Here is an 8,778-nt window from a genome sequence, read left to right as displayed (position 1 = left end):
ATACTAAAAAAAAAACTGTTGCGGAACTTCATTTGATAAAATAAAAATGCAATGTTATGTTGTAAAATAATTTTTATATTTTCATTTGGTTTCATTTTTGATTATATGCAAATTTCATTTGCATGTAATGTTTTTATGTTAAATAGTAATATATTTGTCATAATTTGACATAACATTCCACATTTATACAGTGAATTCCATTTTTATGACTAAATTACTCGATTCTGGCATTGCTGTTGTTGTTGTTTATTGTTGTATTGTAGAAATTCTAGTGTCCTGTTTCTGGGTGAACTGGCCCTTTAAGTGTCACAAATGTTTGCAAAATGTGAAACTGGAGCATGAAAAATGGCACAAACCTATGTGATTTTTCTCAGTCCAGTCTGCAGCGTGTTTCATGTGTGCAGTGACGGTGCGTGTGTCATTTCTCTGAGCGTGTGTGTGTGTTTAATCAGCTCTGGATTAGAGAGTGTGTGTGTGTGTGTGTTTAAATTAAAGCAGCATGCATTCACTCCAGCCATTGAATCAACAGCACTGGAAATTGAAAACACGGCCGTACGCTTCAGCGCTCAGAGCAAGCCGGATCAAACGGACAATTTTCACTTCCGCTCTGACCACATCACAAGTGTCTGCAGCTTAAGTCTCAACAACAATATATTAGAGTCCGTGAACGGGCCGATCGTCCGCGGTTCATCCTTAAATGCTCCTCGCAATGCACCTCTGTAATCCACAGTAATCGAAAACCTAACGAGTGCAGAGATACGTGCATTGCTTCTCTGTGACCGTCTGACTTCATGTGATTCATGTTTTGAATAGATGGGATTCAATATCTGTGTTGTTTCCACTCGCTGCTTTAATACCTGAACCCACACAACCAACTCTGAATTCAACCCAAAGTAAAACTCAAATAATAAATGTTTTTTCTGCATTTTGACACTAGTCTTTTGTGAAAATGATGCCCTGTGGTGTTTTGATCATTTTTATATTTTTTAGAATGAATGTAGCTTTTATGAGCTCATATTAAGTGTGGATTATTTGTACTTTTATAAGTTAATTTATCACCGGACCATTTAAATATTAAATTGAATATTAAACTAAACATTATAATTAAGTTAAATTATTAAATTAATTTAAGTGTATATTACATTAAAGTGTACATTAAATTAAGTGTAAATAAATTATAATAAAAACTGAAAATGCAATTAAAAGTAAGTTTAAAATAAATTAAGTGTATCTATTACATTAAATTGAGTGTAAATAAATTATATTAAAAATGTAAAAGTGAATAAAAAAGTAAAAAACTGTTTAAATAAAATAAGTGTACATTAAGTTAAATGTAATAAGTGCAAAACATAGTTAATTTAAAATAAAACATTTGAATTAAATTAAAAATTAAAACTAAATAAAATAAAATTATTAAATCTTAAAAATTAGATAAAAAATAAAATAAAATTATATTAAATTAAAAATAAAATAAAATTAAGTACAATAAATTAAATGAAGTGCACATTATAATAAAAATTAAAATAAAAAAATGCAGCCATACTGAGATGTTTTGTTACTGTATGATCTGTGTGGATATTATATGCTTCAGCTGCAGTCTGAGCTGATTTATTCCCGCAGAACTCGCTGTGAAGTCAGGAGGTTAAGCAGGTAATCAAAGATGTCACAGTCTGACAGAAATGAAATGAATCGAGTCACTCGCGCTCTGCCATATTGAGCCTTTCCAACGGAAATGAATTAAGTTATTAAAAAGACATGACAATCAAACAATAGGCGCTCCAATAACCCGGTCAAACAATGCGGAGATTAAATGTAGTTTTCATTGGGCGCGACACTATTTTATTACTCCTTTTTCCTCAGACTAACCGTCCGTCTCGAGTGCCTTCAGCCTGATCCAAATCAAGCCGTTGTTTATGCGCAGCACTTGAGAATAAATCATTTTAAACGAGCGAAGCGGGACAATGCCAGTGAATAAGTAAATTGATTTTTCTCTTTGTAAAATGAAGTGGTTTTGTGCATTTTGAGGAGTCAGAAACACGTGTTTAAGAGCAGAGCGGCTTTTACAATCGATCTGCTGCTTTCTGAAGGATTGATCCGTGCGATGTTCACGTTTATTGATTATGAAGGAACTTCTCGTTTGCTTTTGGGAATTAAATCAGATTGTCGTCTTGTCAGATCAGACGGATGAACTGTGGTTTTCCTGTTGCGTTTCAGAGGAAGAGTGACACACACTGAGGTATTTCTGTCATTTCTAATGGTGTTTTGACGAGCGACTGACCTTTCCATCATGGATCAGACGGCTGTCCTGACCATCGTCACGCTGAGCTGCTTTCGGCGGACGTCAGTTAATGGCAGGATGTCTTGTGTGAACTCTTTTCTTTGTCTTACTGAAGTCCTTCAAGGGCACAAACTAGAGGGCTGCATTGGGATTGGGAGCCCGTGCAAATCTTGCGGGAGCGAGTTTGTGCCTAAAAAGATTGATGGCGTTCTATAAACACTAGTCTTGCTGCGGTAGTCGGTGTCTCAGTGTTTGTCGAACACAGATTACATCACTCGTCCACCGCAGCACCGCCCCACTGTCGCTTTGCTTTTTATAGAAATAAAATAATTTAGTTCAGCTGGAAAACATACGCTACAATTCTAGACTGAAAGCGTCTGCTCTGCTCCATACACTCAGGGTTGCCAGGTCTTCGTGACAAAACTAAACAATGCCAGTCAAAAACAGCCCAAGGCAGCTTAATGACCATAACCCAAATATTAGCACTCAGATATGTCATTTCCATACCTAAAACACATATTTTACAGTCACTGATATGCACATTGATCATAAACACAGCTTAAAGGCTTCCTACCAGTGGCCCTACTTCACAAAACGTAACATCTAGCACAGTTTTATCACGGGTAGAATGCAGAATATTTCAATAAGCATTTCAGTGCAATTTAATTCATGCAATATTTCAAACCTTAAACCCACGGGGGGGAAAAAATCAACTCACTCGAGAGTTTTAAAGCAGCTCAATTATGAGGAAAAAACACGGACTTGGCAACCCTGCATCCAACACGAGCTGCAGGAGCCATAAACTACTTCTTACTTCTTTCTTACGTATTCTAGATTTTAATAAAGAATTTTTATGGAAAAAAAAATAATAATCATACAAAATGTTATTAAAATAGTGTTTTATGCCCTCATTTGATTACCACCGTTTTTGTTAATAAATTTGAATTAAATTATTAATCCACAAAAAATTTAAAGAGACAACACAGAATTTCTGAAGAAGAAAAAATGTAATAGAGCACTATTATTATAAAAATGTTATGAAATTATTAAATGGTTTTATGAATTCAGTCGATTAGACATGCCATTGATTATTAAAATGTAATTAAACCATTAAAACAGACCCAGAAATAATAAAATGGGAAAAAAGTGAATTTGTGAAAAAATTGAAAGAAAGAAAGAAAGAAAGAAATTTACTGATTTCGTAGGACCAAAAAATGTTTTGTGAAATTTTAAATACATTATTGGTAAATTATATAAGTTTTAGGATTTCAATGAATTATGCATGCTTTTTGATTAATTTAACTATATATAAAAAAGAATTTGTGAAATTAAACTGATTTTCATAGGGCCCTAAACAGTTCAGCTCTTTGTGTTTGTAGTGAGTAAACGCTTGTGTCCCGCTCACAATTACACGCCTGATTAAAATGCTCCGCGGTCGACTCTGTTTTAATGCCTAATGTTTATTCAAACGCTTTTATTCTGCTTTGCTAAATATATATCTATATATATTTTTTCGAAATAACTCTCCATAATCAGCGCATGTTGAAGGTCAGTGGCTCGGCGCTGTGCCGGAGAGACGCTCTGAATGCTGAGTGTGTTAATTAGCGCTGCGCTGTTAATTGATAAATATTTCCCTCGGGAGTGTGTGGGTGTTTGCGCTCGGGTGACACGCGTGATGCTGACGGGAGAGACACACAGCAGACTAATGAGACGCTCTCGCACACTTCACACTGACCTCTGCATTCACAGACACTCACTCACACACACACACACACACAGACACACATTTTCAGCTTCAGCTTCTGCATTTCAAACAAACCCCCAATAAAGTTATATATTATATTATATTAATATATATATATTAAAATATTTTATTTTTGTTTTTTCGTTCATGTCTGTCGCTTTGAGCTCATCTATGCAAATACACTCCTAAGAGTTTTTACAGGCAAGAAAACAAATAAAATATTTTTGTTTAAAGGTATGTTTTTTTCAGTAATTGCTTCATTTTATAAAAAAATAAAAAAAATTGGATGATTTAATTGATATTAGCTTTTCATCAACTCATGAATATTGCTACATTTTGTATTTTACATTTTCTATTTCACATTGATGTTCATTAACATGCATTGCCCCTATTACGTAAAGAGCTAAAACGAGTACGTAGAGAAGGAGGTGAAATGCTCAGAAGTGTCCGTCTTTGTTCACGCAGGTCTGTTTTAGGAAGCGCGTGACTCCATCTGAAGCTCAACATGCAGCATATGGACTAGTTGTGCTCCTTTTCAGGTCATTATAGGTTTCCCTGCGATTCTCCATCAGTCTTGTAATGACACTGTAAACACCTGCATCTCTCCGTCCCGGACGCAGCACAATTAGCCTGATTGATGAGCGTCCCGCTTTATCTCATTGATAAAGCTCTGCTCTCACGCACCCCTCTTTATTCCCACCTCCCATAATGCCTTTCTGCGTGGTGGGTGGCGACAAGAAGTGCAGCTGAAAACAGATGATCAGCACTTTTGACGTCCTGCTGCGGACGCTTTAGAGACCCACATTTGCAGGAGTAAATTGGCTGTTAGAACGGCTGCTTGTTACGAGCCCAAATAAAGTAATGAGAATGAATGGGCCGAGTGCTTCTGGAATCTGGAAGAAGCATCGTCAGAGGAGCTGTTTGTGAAGCCATCGTTCGGTCGCTCGATGTCTCGCGCTCTTAGCACTGCATGTGCAATATTCAGATTCGTTGTTTTGTCTTAAGGTTCAGAGTCCATTTGCATCTCATCTTTACAGACACCTGCTTTTCTGACATGTTTCTCCCTTCTTTAGCTCTTTATTTCTCTTCTTTTGTAAATCTTGCTGTTTGAGTGTGTTCTTTGTTCTGAGTGCTGCGAATCGCACAAAACCTGCCGAGAAATGTCACCCCAAAATCAAAAGGAAGAAATAATAATTATATTTTGCATAAAGAAAAAAATAGTCAGTATTTGGGATTATTGATAATTTGCATTGATTGCAATGTTGCATAATTTTAGCGATTATAAAATACATTTCCCTCCAATTCTCATCGCCGTAATGCAAAAACTAAAACAATTCTTATTAATGTAATTCATCAGTGATCAGCGAAAATTATTTTATGAATAAATGTATTGGCAAAATATTTATACATGCATGCATACAACATTGCAGTATGTGATTCATTAATTTATGCTAATTTAAGGTTCTTTAGTTAACATAGGTTAACTACTTCAGTTAGTTACTGAGCATGAACAATACTTCTACAGCATTTATTAATCTTATTGAATGTTAATTTCAACATTTACTAATGCATTATTAAAATCAAAAGTTGTACTTGTTAACATTAGTTAATGCACTGTGAATTAACATGAACGACTGTATTGTCTTTAACTAACATTAACAAAGATGAATAAATACTGTAATAAATGTATTGTTCATTGTTTGTTCGTGATAGTTAATACATTAAATAATAAAACCTTATTATAAAGTGTTACCATAATTTCTTATTTTTGCTTTTCTTTTGTTCTGAAGATTTTAATAAATCTCACCAAACCTGTCAAGAAATGTCAGCCCAAAATCAAATGCATAAAGAAAATTAAGCCAATATTTAGTTGTTAATGTAGTTTTTGCATGCAACGTAGTGTGTTCATTAATGTGTGCTAATTTATTACATAAATCATTGTGAAAATTATATAGCTATAATAATAATAAAAAAAGATAAAAACTCAATGTGTCGAAACAATTCTGCACCAGTGTAAAAATGCTTAATGCTAAGGCCTCTTTTCCTTATGTAAATACATATGAGATGTATACATCATATGAAAGCTGAATAAATATCTTTCCATTGATGTATGGTTTGTTAGGATAGGACAATATTTGGCCGAGATACAACTATTTGAAAATCTGGAATCTGAGGGTGCAAAAAAATCTAAATATTGAGAAAATCATCTTTAAAGTTGTTCAAATGAAGTTCTTAGCAATGCATATTACTAATCAAAAATTAAGTGTTGATATATTTACGGTAGGAAATTTACAAAATATTTTCAGGGAACATGATCTTTGCTTAATATCCTAATGATTTGTGGCATAAAATAAAAATCAATAATTTTGACCCATACAATGTATTGTTGGCTATTGCTACAAATATACCCCAGCGACTTAACACTGCTTTTGTGCTGCAGGGACACAAATATTCTCAGTAACTCTATTGAATTGCATGCGTGTGAATGAAATTGAATGCAATCGTGAATTCGTCTCAACATCCAGCCCCAGTCTTGAGTGTGTTTGTAGAGTCGGGGTCTGAAGAGGTTCCCGTCTCATCAGTCCAGATGAATGAATGTCCCGCAGGGGTCACTGAGAGACAGCAGGAGAAGCTTCTAGAAGCTCCACATTCCCCTGATATCTGCGAGAGAGTCTTAAGATAGATGAGCTGCTGGTGTAATTCCTCAGCCGCGGTCCTCTGTGTTACTCCCCTTCGCCCAGATGACCTTTAAGATACAGGTAGCAAAAGCTGCATGATATACGGACTGAAATACCAGTCTGTTTTTCAGAGAAAGTGTGCTAGAATCCTCGTTTTTTTCCCGCTGAGATCACGCTTCTCTTATTGAGTTTGTTCAGCCATTAGTCGCATCAGCTCAGTTTGATCAGCACAGATTTTATTTGTTTCCGTATCGCCGGGAGAATTTGATTAAATGCATCTTCCTTTTGCCTGAGGTCAAATGTCAGAGGTCAAAGTGAGGAGACGAGCTGACTGGATGCAAGTTTGAGATTTTCATAAGCTTACATTATATAATACATTTATTTAATGATTCAGTGTGATGTTATATATTATATTATGAATATTTATATAATATACTAATTATAATATTATAATATTGCACTTATTCTATAAATATTAGAACATTAAGTCCATTATATTATATTATATTATATTATATTATATTATATTAATTATATTATATTATAATGAATATTTATATATAATAGAATATAATATGCTTATTATAATATTGCAATTACACTATAAATATAATTAAATTATAATATTGCAATTTTAATATACATTTTAATATAAATATTGAATTTTAAAGTCTATGAAATTCCAAAGGATATCAGTTTAATTATTCAGTGCAATATTAAAAAAAAAATTGTATAATATAATATAATGTAATATTGCAATTTTAATATTAACATAATAACTTAAGTCTGTTGTATTGACAATTCTTCATTTGTTCACAGTTCATGTTATTGTCTTCTTTCATAGAAAAAAATAATATCTGACTCTCCTCTGAAATGATTTTTCATTTTTGTTGATGTAATTAAGGCTGCACATCATGGAAAAATAATGCTAAATATGAATATCATAACGAATATTTCACGTCTTAATCAAACTCCAATGAATGAAATGATATTAAATGTGTTTGTGAGTGTTTCTGCCATGCCTATGTTTGTTTATGTTATGGTTATTTGACATTGCTGTATTAACTTTAACAGAATGAACATGTTCAGCTTTACTGAGGTAGAAATTAACTCGTCTTCTGCTGAGAGCCTGATATCTCTGTGATATGCAGATACGGCTCATTAATATTTAATTAAATTCAGGTGTGTCTCAGGTGTGTGAATATCGGCGGTTTGACTATTTTAATTAGCAGATCATCTCTCCTGCTTCGTGAATGTGTGTGTGTGAGAGTGTGTCTGTGTGTGTGTGTGTTTGTGTTTGTGTGAGTGTGAGTGTGAGTGTGAGTGTGTGTGTCTGTGTGTCTGTGTGTCTGTGTGTGAGTGTGTGAGTGTGTGAGAGTGTGAGTGTCTGTGTGTCTGTGTGTCTGTGTGTCTGTGTGTGAGTGTGTGAGTGTGAGAGTGTGAGTGTGTGTGTGTGTGTGTGTGAGAGAGAGTGTGAGTGTGTGTGTGAACAAGCCTCAGATACAAGAAGGGCTTTTTATGTGTTTGATGTTTGTCTTTCATATGAAGCCTCACAGCAGTGTGTGTGTGTGTGTTCAGGATTTTCAATAATGATTGTCATCATTGTCCAAAACATTTAGGAGATTTTCAGAGAGTCAATGGTTTATGAACAGAAAACATATTTCAGTGTGTTTGAAGTGAAACGAATGTCGAACAGGTTTATACATTAACATATGTCTCATCTGTCAAAAGTTGTTTGTGTATTTGGTTTTTATTTATCAGTACATTTTATGTATGCCTCCTTTTCAACACAATCTTTATTGATTTCAGAAATATTAGCGCTAAAGAACAAGACAAATGATCAAACAAACTAATTTTGCCCTTTACACTCACCAAAAGAAAAAATATAGTTTTTTTTATATTTGAATGTGCTTTAATTTTAAATTCATTTTTAAAATTTCTATTTAGCTTTATTTTTATTTCAGTTTTAGTAAGTTTAGTACTTCAACAAAGTTTTTAATTTCTTTTTAAGTTTAATTTTTTTTTCATCTAATAATTATATTTTATTTTGATAAACTTCTGAGCTACATATATATATA

The 8,778-nt window shown here is 33.7% G+C and overlaps 1 protein-coding gene across 1 annotated transcript in view; it reads left to right on the top strand.

Annotated features, from left to right (window-relative positions):
- The window catches only part of LOC107704582 (F-box/LRR-repeat protein 17-like), a 105,680-nt gene that overhangs the window by 84,336 nt on the left and 12,566 nt on the right, over nucleotides 1-8,778 (top strand). The window lies entirely within an intron of this gene.

The sequence above is a fragment of the Sinocyclocheilus anshuiensis genome, unplaced genomic scaffold (assembly GCF_001515605.1).
Source record: "Sinocyclocheilus anshuiensis isolate Anshui unplaced genomic scaffold, SAMN03320099.WGS_v1.1 scaffold1614, whole genome shotgun sequence".
NCBI lineage: Eukaryota > Metazoa > Chordata > Actinopteri > Cypriniformes > Cyprinidae > Sinocyclocheilus > Sinocyclocheilus anshuiensis.
Note: the sequence above shows the minus strand (reverse complement) of the source record. Positions and strands in the feature narration are given on the sequence as shown.